Genomic DNA, 15,228 nt, shown 5'->3' on the forward strand with positions numbered 1-15,228 from the left:
ACGAAGGATGGACGCCAGCATCTTCCTCGAATTTTAAAGGAAAATTGAAAATTCAGATATTTTCTTATGATTTTACAATATAGAGGGCAGAGACTTGAAGATCACGATGAAATTACTCTTTTACAAATTTTTATTGTTTGCTGGATAGTTTAAGTAATTTTCGAGTTTTGAAATGAGATTTTATGAAAATTGGCATTTCTGGAGAAGTTGAAGTTATGAAGGGGCAACAACTTGGGAAAATCTGTTGAAAATTAACTTAAAAAAACTATTTATTTTTACCGACTTGCAAAAAAGAGGAGGTATTCAATTTGTCTGATTTTTTTTTATGTTTGTTACCTCATAACTTTGGACTGAGTGAACCAATTTTCATAATTCTTTGTGTATTGAAAAACTGGTGGTATTGAAAAACTATTAGAAAAAAAAACAGTTTTGATCCATGGAAAGTCGGTTTCGTTTTGTTGATAAAAATGATTTTTGTTTGATGAATATGTAATTTTGAAATTGTTTAAGTTAAAATGTGTTCCAGGCTTCCAGGTCAGTACTCGATAGAAATACTAGAAGACTGCCTTTTGTAAACCAAGTTTGAAAAATTAAAGGAATTATAAGAGTCATACGTTAGATCACCCTCTTCAAAAAGTGTCTTCTTCCAGCTTTAAAAATTCTGGATGTCAAACTTTTTTTGAAAGCTGCTTTAATGTACGAAAGAGAGAAGAAGGTAGTATTTAATGAAGCGTTACATGCTTTCAAAGACTTTTGCTTTGTCATACTGCGTGCCACGAAGGATGGCTAATAAATTATCTGATTTATCAAAGCTTTTGCTTGTCATTCAAAGTGCTATTAGGAGCGATAAATATACTAGTAATAACTTTTTTTCTAAAAGAACAAGGCGTGAATATGTTGAAATCGAATTTGAAAATTTGAATTAATCTTCAAAAAGTCTCCGCTCATGAGACAAAATCTGATGCTTTTTTCTCGAAGTTGAGGTAAGCTCTTCAATTTTCAAAGTTTTGCTGAAAATGTTTATTTAAACTAGGCTTTAGATATGTCCAACTGTTTTCAATTGTAGAAAGCGTTACAAATTTTCAACTTTATCAACCGAAGTCCCCTAACAATAAAAGCTTTAACAAAAATATTTATAAATAGCCCAGTTAAATAAATTTTTAAGTGAAAAGTTCTGGTGTAACTTATTTAATTGCTAACTTTACGTCTTTCTGAGTGCTGGGCTCGAAACTAAATTTCTTTAAACAACATTTTTTACTTCAATTCCGTAAAAGTATGAATAATTCTTTTTTTGTTAGTCATTAGAATCAATTCTATCAGAACTTTGCACTTTTATATGAGCCTGAATATAATTTGACTGGCCTAAACGGTGCGTTATTAAATTCTAAGCTTAAAGCAGTCAATGATACACATTTGTACACCCACCAGCGTTGATTTTTAGACCTCTTAATCCCGTTATAAATATTGAGTTTTGCGAATTGAATGATTTCCTAACTAATACCATTCTCAAAAAAAAATTATTTTTTTTTTTCTAATTACTAGAATTATTTATATTAGATTATAGAAACACATGTTTCTTAAATTTTAAGAAATTTCCATAATGTGTCCAATCTGGGTCAACGCCATAGCTTATGGTTAACCAATATACTATAAGAACCAAAAAAAACGATGCTTTATCAAAAATCATCTTTTATGTGTACTTAAAGATAAGTTAAACAAGTGGAAATCAGATCGATTTTCTTTAAATAAAATATTATCCTCTTGCCTTGTCCTACTTTACGAAAAGAAAAGTCCGAACAAAAAGAAAAAACCAAAGCACAGAGTTTTCCTGTGTTGGTATGCAAATTCCCAAAAGAATTCCCATATAAACTCCAGATATATATATCCAGAGGCTTCCGTTTTCTTTCCCCATATATCGCATGCATCGTATATATACGGGGTGAAACACTCTTTAACCAGTTCTCCAACACCACCGCTCTCCCTCTACCGCACCATAAGGCTCACAAAGTTCTACAAGTCAATTTTAAATACATTCTTTGGATATCCAGCTCTCTTCTCCCAAATATACTATAGTCCCTACAACATGGATGCAAAAGGGAGTTTTTTTTTTTTCTTCCTATGCGATCACACATTTATACCTCACTTGACTTGCTTAAATATGCTGCAATATACTATTATGGATTGTTTGTGTATGTGTATGTATAGAAAGAGTCCATTCTTTAATGTACGTACATATATTTCTAGGACGATTCCCAAAGTCCTTATCACTTCGTCATTGTTGCACCCTCTAAAGCACATTCTACAATAGCAATTTCGCATACAGTAAAAACGGTAACAGGTAACCAAATGAATGTATCTATCTGACATCCATGGAGTAAGTAAAACGTATGCCAGGATGTTCCATCGACGAACAGTCTAAAAAATTTAGGTGAATTTGTTCGAATATTGTAGTTTTTTCATCGAATTTAAGAAATGTACAAAACAAATTTTAAGGTACTTGAAATGATGAGAATCAACAAGAACGAACAATTTTATGTGAATTTGTTCGAAGATTGCTGTTCTATAAGAAAATTTAAGGAATTTCAAGAATATTTTAAGATACTTGAAATGATGAGAATCAACAAGAACGAACATTTTTTACTTCTTCATTGAAACTGTTCTGCCGATCAAGAAAACTTGTTTAAAAGTATTTTTTTCAAACAAATGAAACCCATTTGAAGTGCTCTTCTTTCAGAAGTCATTTTTAATAAATTGTTGGTTCTTGTTGATTCTTACAGATTCAAGGGAGGTCTCACAAATATTATTATTCTTTTTTGAAAAAATTTAATAAACTCTTACGAATCAAGAAAACTGGTTTAAAAGATTTTGTTTTTAAATAAAGGAAATGCTTTTCTTTCAGAAGTAATTTTTCTTTATAATTGTTCGTTCTTGTTGATTCTCACAGATTCGAGTCAGGTCACACAAATTTTATCAGTTTGCTTTCTTTTTTGAAAAATTTAATAAACTCTTACGAATAAAAAAAAAAAACTCTTTTAAAAGATTTTTTTAAATAAATAAAGTGCTTTCCTTTCAGAAGTAATTTTTCGTAATTGTTCGTTCTTGTTGATTCTCACAGATTCAAGGGAGGTTACACAAATTTTATTAGTTTGCTTTCTTTTTTGAAAAATTTAATAAACTCTTACGAATAAAAAAAAAACTCTTTTAAAAGATTTTTTTTTTTAAATAAATGAAATGCTTTTCTTTCAAAAGTCATTTTTCCTAATTGTTCGTTCTTGTTGATTCTCACAGATTCGATTGAGGTCGTTCTTATTTTCTATTGCTTTCTTTTTGGGTTTTTTTTCTTAAATTCAATATCTTGTTGTTGATAAAGGTGATATTCTCCTTTTTCAAAGGAGGTGTCCTTGGGTCCTCTAGATTTTTTTCGCATATATAGAACGTTGTTTTTCCGGTGACGAGGAATAGGTATAGGTATAAAGAAAAAAAAAAACTTCTTAAAGAAGTTACAGGAAAAATAGAAAAAACAACATAAAAATAGAGCAAGTTCCTGTGGTACGATTTTAAATGCTTACTTATTGAAGCACTACCCTAGGGAAGACTATGACGACGAAGGGGGTTTGGAGAGGGGTATTGCATATATGTGGACAAGCGAGGGACACACCATGTGGAGTTGAGCTTTATGCTAAATTATTCCATGCATAATGTAGTAGAATGGTGGCATAGTGAATTTCCGTTGTGTAAGCTGATGTTCCATGTTCGTGCATACGGTAGTGCGGTGGCGGTGTTATGGTAGCAGGACTTGAAGTGGTCCTAGCGTGTGCGACAAGTGGAGTTAGATAGAAACTGTACATACATTAGATTACATATACATCTAAGGGATGGGGTTATGGTCTGAAAATCTAAAAGAATCATTCTAAATGTATTTAGACTGTTCTATGGAAGGGATATGTATACCAACCTTACTCATAGCTATAGAATAATCGAAGAATATTTTTGTGAGGGGGAATCCATGCTGTGGAAGTGGATATAAGTCAGAGATAGAAGTGTTTTTCTATTTTCTATTAACTGAAGAAGATTTAGTGTAAGTTAAGGTTAAAGGTTGGTTCTAAGAGTTCTTTGGAGAAAAGATATATTATTCTTAACAATCAATAAATCGGTTTGAAAGCAAGTAAAAACTTAAAGTTTATGTTTTTAAACACAGTCTTGTTGTGAATTTAAAGAAGGATATTGCGAAAAGGAGATTATGTGGTTTTGTTTTCTAAAGTCAAAACAGATATAGTGGAGTAACTAAAGCTCAAAAAATGGCAATATTAGGGAACCCGGCCGAACAGCTTAGATTTTGATCATCTTTTTTTTCAAACGTAGGTAATTAAAAATACTTTAAGGTCTACAGATTAAAAATTTCCGGTGTTGTCGTTTTGATTTTTTAAATTTAATTGAAGATTTTTGTGAACAAAAAAATTTTTTTTCAAAATTTTTGCTTAAATTTTATAAATTAATTGATGCCAAAAGATTGTCTAGTAAATTCAAGGAAAACAAATATATGGGAGTGAGGGACAATCTTCCATCGTTCAAGCGATAGATGCAATTTTCTTATTAATTGACTTCAAACACAAAAAAAAATATTTGAACACAACGGCAACACCTACAATATTCAAAAATACATTTTTAAAAAGCTAGAAGCTAAGTCATATTTGTAAATAATTTTAATTGAATGAAGGGCTTTTAAATGAATGGTAATTGAACTCAGATTTTTGGAAAAAAAAATTTTTGACAAAATTTTAACATGTCGTTTTTAAAACTTTTTCCGTATTATATTTTTGGCCACATTTATTATGATTTGAAATTATAAAAGGAATTGTCAAAATGTATTACGGTTCATGAAAAAAATTAAAAAATATTTCATTTTCAAAGAATTTTTTTTTAATAGAAGTTTTGAAAAAATTTTACTTATTTTTTTTTTAAAGTTCAACATTTAAATAAAAAGTTATTTTTTATTCATTCAATACCCTTATTGTTGAAAGTTAAATAGCAAAAGTTTAAAGTTCTTATTTGCCAAAGTCTCTGAGAAATTCAAATATTTCAATGCAAAAATTCAGTTTTTATCAAGAAAATGCAATGAAATTGAAGTAATTTTTATATTTTTTTTCAAAACTGTAATATATATTACCTTTTCCTCTTCGGAATTTAACTCATAATATTTATGGCCAAAATATTTTTTTTAAATAAATTCATGTTTTACTACGAAAAAGTAAAAAAAAAGCCATTTAAAATTTTTTAATAACGTTTTTTTTATCCAAAATTTTGAGTTGAGGACTATTCTTTCAAAAACTCTTGACTAAATTTAGTGGATTTAAATTTTACTGATAGAAATGAGATTCTGTTTTTTTTTTTTTAAACGTGTCTGTAAATATTGTAAGTGTTGCGTTCAAAATATAATAAGTGTTGTGTTCAAAATATTTTTTTTTGTGTTTGAAGTCAATTTGTGAGAAAATTGCATTTATCGCTTAAACGTTGGAAGATTGTCCCTTACTCACTTATATTTTTTTCCTTAAATTATAGAGAGAATCTTTTGCTATAGTTTGTTTTATGAAATTTAAGCAAAAAAAAATGGTTTTGTTCAAAAAAAATTTAATTTTAATTTTAAAAAACAATACGGCAACATCGGCAGGTAATGAGTCTTTGTTTCATAAGGTCTCAAAAGCTCTTCGAAAATTAGAAGAGTCGAAAGGATTTTTTTTAGAAGGAGATATTTTCGGACCTTAGTCTATAAAAAAGTTTAGGTTTGAAGATATGAGTTCAAGTTAAAACGTCAAAAAGTTTGGCTACAAAATACAAAAATTTATTTTCGAATAAAAATCCAAGGTTAACCCCTTGTTGGAAAAAATGCAACTTAAAAAATTTCCTCCAAATCCATATAGTGAGACCTCAAAACATATAGTGAGACCTCAAAACAAAGGTCTTTTTAAACTCTATTGATACGTGACCAAAAGTTTCATCGAAGTCTGGTTGCTCAGAAATTTGCATTCAAATATTACGTTTGGAAGCAGAAATCTTAGGATCTTTGTCCCCAAAAAAGTTCTTGATAAAAGATACAAGTTCATAAAAAAATATTAAACACTTTTGGTACAAAAAATACAAATGTTTTTTTGAAGGTTTGCGAAGAAAAATAGAATGCTTCAAATGCATTGAATGAGACCTCCAAAACCAAAAGTTCTTTTGATGTCTAGTTGCTCAGTAATTTGCAATCAAACATATTTTTTTACATTCAGAAGCAGAAATCTTCGGACCCAAGTCTCGAAACAAGTTTTCGTTTGAAGATATGGGTTCATAGAAAAGAGATCTATCCATTTGGATACAAAAATTAAAAAATATATTTTTTTAAGTTTTTTGAAGAAAAATCCAAGGTTAACCCCTGCCAAAAAAAATGCATTAAAAAAATCCTAGAAACACATCAATTTTGGGGTTTAATTTTAAGTTTTATTTTTAAAACAATTTAGGACCTTATTTCATTTTTAAAAATTAACATGAAAATACTAAACTAAATTGTCTTTCTTTGAGGCATGCTAACATTTAGTGGGGCCTTATTTCACTGGGGCCTTATTGCTCGGGCCTAATTTGTTGCGCCAGGAAATTAACATCATCGGTAGAACGCAAAACTGAACAAAAATCAATCATTCCCGCTCCTGGAGACCTATGAGAGAAAAATTTTTCGAGTTATATTCAGTTCAGTAAACCTATCTCGCTTTAAGAACGACAACGACCTAATCATAAAAACTGTAAAATACCAAAGAATTTGATCCTCGAAAAGCTTAAAGACATTAAAAAACTTTTACAGAAGTCTTCATTTTCAACTCAAATTAGTTACAAGGCATAAGATTTCAAAATAGGTGGCGTTAACAAAGTTTTCAAATTTTAAAGCTGGTACTCGTACAAAACTTACCAATACCGTCGGAACACACAAAAAAATCCTTTAAAATCCTTGCTCTTTGTCTCTAAAAAATGCTGATGACCTTCCTTAGGACACACACAGTTCTTTCATAGATTTTTTTTTTCGTTTCCCTAACATTTTAGGAACCGGTCTTTTTGACGTTTCACACAAACATTCTAGACAAGAGAAAAGAAAAAATACCCATTGCAATATTGGTATCTTCGTCATTTTCAAAAGGCTCTTCTAAAAGGTCTCTCAACTCTAGCACAAAATGAAGAAGAAAAAAAACAAACACTTCACACAAAGGATATTTATCCATCTACACTAATGAAAATCTCTAACATAAGACACAAGACGTAGAAAAAAAAACAAAAAAACAACTCTTTTTCTATCTCAAGGCCTAAAGTTATCCTGCAACTGTGTTACAACTGAGAGAAGATTACTGTCGAAAAAAGAAAATGAAATAAAAAAATATAAAGAAAAAAGCCTCTTTTTTCAACTCTGACGAAGAACATTTTCTATTACCCTGCTATATGCATGCATTTCAATATAATCCTACTCCTCTTTTTGGCCTATCCCAACCATAGCAATTTGCAAGCAAGTTGAGGAACCTTACACAAAAAAAAAAAAAAACAAATATACAAAGAATCTTTGCCTAGTCCCAAAAGATCCTTTCTCTCGCTCTTCATCGATATTTATGTCTATCGACAAAAGCACTTAAGGACACATTCATAAATTTACTTCCTGCGGCGACAGCAGTGGCATAAGCAGTGGCGGCGGCGGTGGGAAACTGCGATGCATTCACAAATTTACACTTATCCTTGTTCGAATATTTCATCGTATATACAGATATAGCTAGATAGATGCTGAATTGGCATCCAAATCCCAATTCCAAATTCAAATAGGCAAAAAACAAAACAAAAAAGGATTTCTTTATACCTCTTTCCTCCTCCTAGTTGAGCCTTTTTCCTCTTCCATTCTCTTCTTCGGCTTCTGTTTGTGCGATGTAAGGCTTAATCTGTGACTATAATCGAAGTTCGTTTCACTATTCGATCTCGAATGATGTTAAACGCTTGACTAGTCTACAAATACAGAAGTGCCTCGTGTCGCGTCATCATTTCGTCACAGCAGAGAGTCTATACAGGGTGTCCCACAGTCACCGCCCCAAATGAAAACCATGGATTCCTGGGGTCATTTTAAGTCGAAAAACTTAAGTGGTAATTTTCTCGTTTTCGTCCCGTTTTCGAGTTACCACGGTTTTTATGATTTTTGCTCTCTTGTCCTTTAACTGGCCTTATCTTTGCCAAACTAAGTTTGATTTGAAAGATTTTTTTACAACCAATCAAGAATTTATTACAGTTTAAGTTTGTCTCAAAACTTTTTTTTCTGCGGACAACCGTTTATCCACAATTTTGCATCGAACACAATTTTCTTCGTTTTTTAAGTTGTTTTTTACACTTTCATATCATTTAAGTCAAAAAAACACGTTAATGAGTATTGTTTTTTTGTGCTTTTTATTAAAGCCCAGTTAATTTTCATAAAAAAAATAAGTTTCATTTCATAAAAAAGGCTACTGAAAGTAATTAAAAAAAATAAACAAACTGAGTGAATTAAAAAAAAAATAATTTTTAAATAAAAAATTAATTTAAATGAATTAAAAACTTTTTCTGAGCTGTTGTGGTTAAGAAAAGAACAAATAGATAAAGCTTAGAAAGAGTTTAAATTCATTTAAATTAATTTTGTATTTAAAAATTATTTTTTTTTTTAATTCACTCAGTTTGTTTATTTTTTTTAATTACTTTCAGTAGCCTTTTTTATGAAATGAAACTTATTTTTTTTATGAAAATTTACTGGGCTTTAATAAAAAGCACAAAAAAACAATACTCATTAACGTGTTTTTTTGACTTAAATGATATGAAAGTGTAAAAAACAACTTAAAAAACGAAGAAAATTGTGTTTGATGCAAAATTGTGGAGAAACGGTTGTCTGCAGAAAAAAAAATTTTGAGACAAACTTAAACTGTAATAAATTCTTGATTGGTTGTAAAAAAAATCTTTCAAATCAAACGTAGTTTGGCAAAGATAAGGCCAGTTAAAGGACAAGAGAGCAAAAATCATAAAAACCGTGGTAACTCGAAAACGGGACGAAAACGAGAAAATTACCACTTAAGTTTTTCGACTTAAAATGACCCCAGGAATCCATGGTTTTCATTTGGGGCGGTGACTGTGGGACACCCTGTATACATATATAGAAAAATTTGAAAGGACTTCTCTACTGCTACTATATTACTGCAACTCTGAACGTGAACTCGTGCCACACGACGACAATAAGTACCTCTGTGAAAGGATTCATCACGATTCAGAGGTCCTTTCAATATAAACTCAAATTCATGTCCTGGCCGTGGCATATATGTGAATGAACCGAATCCTATATCTATCGCAATATCTATATAGAAAGATACAATATCTATCTTTCGTCTCGCGTTTTTGCCTCTTAAAATTGATAAAGCTAGTAGAGCATTCAGTTGGAGCAAGGAACAGCAAGAATGTTTGATGGACTTTGCTATTGATACACATATAGGATGCACCATAGAATCCTTAACTTTCGTATGCAATACATCATAACCATCAAAACCGAGAGAAATGAAAACAGGGTTATCTACTACCTACTCTCATATATAAATCGTAATGTAGTGCAATAATCAGAAAAAGATACACAATCTGCCCTGCAGGTAGTTTTAATTGTCGTCAGCATTTCGATACTTATCCGTTAAATGGATTGTGAATTTTTAATGAGCGCAAAATCAATAAATCGGTTCATATATAGTCAGCTCATGGAAGCTCACAGAGAGAGATAGGCCAAGCGAAAAGCCCATCATCATGGAAATATACACAAGGCAAAGGTTTAGGTATATCGAAATTGTAAACCAGATGGAAAGATAGATAGAAAGATAGATATAAAACTCTCCCTATGACACAGATGACATCAATTTGTATACAGGGTGTCCCACAGTCACCGCCCCAAATGAAAACCATGGATTCTTGAGGTCATTTTAAGTCGAAAAACTTAAGAGGTAATTTTCTCGTTATCGTCCCGTTTTCGAGTTACCACGGTTTTTATGATTTTTGTTCTCTTGTCCTTTAACTGGCCGTATCTTTGCCAAACTACGTGTGATTTGAAAGATTTTTTTTACAACCAATCAAGAATTTATTACAGTTTAAGTTTGTCTCAAAACTTTTTTTTCTGCGGACAACCGTTTCTCCACAATTTTGCATTAAACACAATTTTCTTCGTTTTTTAAGTTGTTTTTTACACTTTCATATCATTTAAGTCAAAAAAACACGTTAATGAGTATTAATTTTTTGTGCTTTTTATTAAAGCCCAGTTTATTTTCATAAAAAAAATAAGTTTTATTTCATAAAAAAGGCTACTGAAAGTAATTTAAAAAAAATAAACAAACTGAGTGAATTAAAAAAAAAAATAATTTTTAAATAAAAAATTAATTTAAATGAATTAAAAACTTTTTCTGAGCTATTGTGGTTAAGAAAAGAACAAATAGATAAAGCTCAGAAAAAGTTTTAATTCATTTAAATTAATTTTTTATTTAAAAATTATTTTTTTTTTTAATTCACTCAGTTTGTTTATTTTTTTTAAATTACTTCCAGTAGCCTTTTTTATGAAGTAAAACTTATTTTTTTTATCGAAATAAACTGGGCTTTAATAAAAAGCACAAAAAATTAATACTCATTAACGTGTTTTTTTGACTTAAATGATATGAAAGTGTAAAAAACAACTTAAAAAACGAAGAAAATTGTGTTTGATGCAAAATTGTGGAGAAACGGTTGTCCGCAGAAAAAAAAGTTTTGAGACAAACTTAAACTGTAATAAATTCTTGATTGGTTGTAAAAAAAATCTTTCAAATCAAACATAGTTTGGCAAAGATAAAGCCAGTTAAAGGACAAGAGAGCAAAAATCATAAAAACCGTGGTAACTCGAAAACGGGACGAAAACGAGAAAATTACCAGTTAAGTTTTTCGACTTAAAATGACCTCAGGAATCCATGGTTTTCATTTGGGGCGGTGACTGTGGGACACCCTGTATATAGATTTCATACATCAATACAATTGGTATAAAGTTAAAGGGAGTAGGATATCTCTAGGTATGTTACGTGCTTTGGGAGAAGAAATTATATGATATTGCTGATGATTCTTAGAACAAAATGAAATGTAAGCAAGGTATCTTCAGTTTAGAGTGACCATTGTGAATTATTCGATTATTTAGGTTCTACGAAATTGTTGGATTTACGAAATTTTAGGTTAAAGGACTTTCATATCCTGACAGATTAAATTTTTTTTTCTTAGAAACAACGTACTACCCTTACCAATAGCATTTCTAAAAGGGACTTTCGGAATTCCAAGATCAACAAACGCCACTATTAAAGTTTTCGAGAAAGTTAACATCACTGTTTTTGAAAGGTTTTCAAGAACTAATTCCGGCTTGGAAAATGTACTTTCTATTGAATTCTATTGGTTCATAAAGTTAGGAGTTAGTTTAGTTGGAATTTTATTCATTTTGATTTGTTGTTCTTGGATCAGAGAACTATAATTTTGATTTTTGATCCTGAATAAAAGAAAAAAAAATTTTTCATTGGAAATTAATGAGCTACAAGACTTTAAACGAATTTTTAATCTTCATTCCTTATTAGACCTTTAAGAGACCTTTATTTTGATATCTTACGCTATGGATTTGGAGGAAATTTAAACAAAAAATGCATTTTTTCGATAAAGGAACCTTGGATTTTTGTTCCACAACTTTCAAAAAATTGATTTGTAACTTTCGTACCTGACGCCATAGGCGTGTTTACTATGATTTCGTGTCCTTAAACCAAAACTTGTTTCGAGACTTGGGTTCAAAGATTCCCAATGTAAGAAAAAATATGTTTTAATGCAAATTACTGAGCAACTAGACTTCAAAGAAAATGTTAGTTTTCATACGTATAAATACACGGTTAAAAATTCTGGAGTATTTTTTAACACTTTTTGGGTTTATGTAGGTCTACACCAGAAATGTATTAAAATTTAATACATGACAAATATTAAAATTTTTTAATTAGTACAAAATGTATTTAAATTAAATATAGTTGTATTAAAAAAATAATACAGTTTATATTAGAATTTAATATTAAATGTATTAAATTTCTAATATTGCATATTAAAATTTAATGTTTTTATATTAATTTCTAATAAGAATTTTATTAAAAGATAATACAAAAATATTTCTGTTCAATACCAAATGTATTTAAATTAATAAAATTTATTCTTTTCCAAAATTCATTACTGAAAATAAATATTAATCATAACTAATTAAGGTGATATTATTGTCTCTATTATTATCTGTTCCACAAAATGTGGCATGTAAAATATTATTGTCGATCAAAATTAATCTGCAATGTATGCATTTTGCTTGCGCCATCAAATTAATAAAAATTTAAAATTTTTGAGCAAAAAAGTTTTTTTTTGTTTTTAAAAAAGTTCCTCAAACAAATGGAACAAATGGCTGCTGCTGTTGATTGATTAAAATGAAATATTCTTGTATTACAATTTAATACTTTTTTTTATTAGTTTTTAGTAAATTTGTATTTTATTTTAATACAATCATATTAAAATGTAATACAATATATTAAAATGTAATACAAAAATATTAAAATCTAATACAGCGGCATTATAATTGAATACATGATGAGAATTTAACCCACGGAGGTTAGTTTCTAAAAATTTTTGTATAACAAGTAGTAAACTTAATACTTAAATATTTAAATTTAACACAAAAAAGATTAAAAATAATTATTATTTTGTGGTTGTATTTCTTCCCTCATTATTCAAATAAAAACGTCATTTTTATTTTAATTTTGCAAAACAAAATACCTATAAAATATAATTAAAAATAATTTTAATATTTTGGAAGTATTAAAATGTAATATTTTTTGTATTGAAAATTGCTTCAATACAGTATTTAAAAATACTCCAGAATTTTTAACCGTGTATAGTTTGAAGCGAACTTTCTTTTGGTATCTTACTCGATTGATTTGGAGGAAGTTTTTTAGCTGATTATGTGGCATTGTTTATTTTTTGTAATAATTTGTAAAAAAAAATTTTAAAAGTTGTCATGATTTTTCTTAACCCATACATTAATAAGAAAATTATGGAAACAACTTTTGAAAACATTTTTAGCTGTGTTGATGGGTATTCCCAAAAAACAAAATTTGAATACTAATTTTCTATTACATTTGTTGGAAAATTCTACAAGAGGCAGTAATTCATGAGTCACAACATAATTTCAGAAAGTGATTCATACAAGCCAACTAGTTTCATTATTTGTATCCAAAAAGGAACATTTTTCTTAACCAACCAAATATTTGTAACAAAAAATGTTCCACATACGCCACCGTGACCGTTTCAGTATAAGGTTTGGAAATTGATACAACATTAAACAATAATTAAAAATTCTAATCGTGGACAAAAGTAACGATCTTTATTAGGGAACGGATCAGAGTTCTGACTTCAAAATTTAGTATTTATATTTTTTTATTCTCTCCTCAAAAGTTTGGCTTTTTAAATTCTGCTTTTCAAATTCTGGCAGGATAGCTATTTGATTTTTAGAAACGATGTGGTGTGATGAAAAAATATTCCTTTTCTAGTTCAATTTTTGAATATTCGTTTTTATATGATAAATTAATAAATTTTTTAATTACATACATATTTTTCAATATTTTGAAAATTATTGATTTATCAAACGAAAAATGAATATCAAAAAAATTGACAAAATAAGCAAGTAATCAAATAGACTGCATATTTTGAAAGAAGATGATTCTGCGCGTTTTTTTTTTTTTGCCAAGCCCTTTTTAATTTTTTGCAAAATATTGAAACTCAGGAATATGAAAGGCAGAATTTAAAAAATACGGAGTTTTGAAAAACAGTATTTTGAAAGAATAGTTTTGTAAAGCAGAATTTTGTGAGTTTAATCCCACTTTTTTTAACCATGACTTGAACTTCTTACTAGTTTTCCTCATAGGGTCTCGTAAGCAAGGATAACATTCACTTGATTTCTAGTGTACAGAGTGACACTTGTTTGTGGTTGTTGTTTCTAATTTGATTTACACTATTTGTATCTCATTTTTTACAAAAAGCTGGTAACACTAAAACAAAATTATGTGCCTCGTGCAACGATACCTATTTCCAGAATACAAACATTTACGATATTATTGATTATAGCCATTTTTACGAAAATCCAAAAGATAGTTTTCTTCCGAAAGCACTTAAATACTCGTTTTACGTTTCTCATCATTGCATCGCATCGTACATACATAATACCTACATATTTAAGCTGCTAAAGGCATCTCTTGCAAAACTAACAGTATTTATAACCTCATCTTAAGGTGTAACCGCATCAGCACAGAAGCAGAAGCAAAGCTGAGAACGTTTTGTCATAATTTATTTTACGATGTAGACGGAGTAATGACTTTCAGAAGGTTTTTTTTGCCTTTATTTTTTGGTAGAAACAAAACTTCATCATCAAAAAGGACTAAAGAACAACGTGCATTGAATGATAAAAAAAAAAATTAAATAAGTAAAAAAAAAGTTCAAACTAATTTTTGCCTGCAGGTTCTCTTTTTTCGCTCTGCCTTAGTTTTTTGTAGAGTTCAACAACTACAACCTTAACCGGTGTATTCTGTCAAAAGGATGTTAATAGGGTGAATGTGGTTGGAAGTGTATGCGATGCATTTTAATTATACCGCGGACGAAGCTTATAAACTTTTTGACAGTTGTAGTTTTTTTTTTCTCAGTGTTTTTTTTTTTAAGGATTGGTCATAAATTTGTTAATGTCTTCATGGAAAAAGAAAAGATAGAAAAAATAATATTATGATGAAAGTGACATTCTCTGTTATGTTGGTTTTTTTAATGACTTTTGATCGTTTTATAAGTTTTTGACAGTTTATTTGACACAAATTATGGGGTAATTTAATATTGTGAATCATAAACTACTGCAATGCTGTCTTGGTGGAGAGTTTATCGGCTAAGGTTATGGCTAAGGCAGAGATAAAAATTGTGTCACAAAAATTTAGTTGACATTAAAAGTGAATTTGATGGGAGTTTGACTTTTGTTTTATGCGCAAAATAACTTTGATGCTGTTTGGAAATAGAACATAGAGGGCTGTCAAAAACTTGTAATGAATTATTGGAGAGATAAATGTTTAAAGCTAAAATGTATTTAATAATATTAAATAATTCTAATTTATGGCA

This window comes from Episyrphus balteatus, chromosome 4 (assembly GCF_945859705.1).
Source record: "Episyrphus balteatus chromosome 4, idEpiBalt1.1, whole genome shotgun sequence".
NCBI lineage: Eukaryota > Metazoa > Arthropoda > Insecta > Diptera > Syrphidae > Episyrphus > Episyrphus balteatus.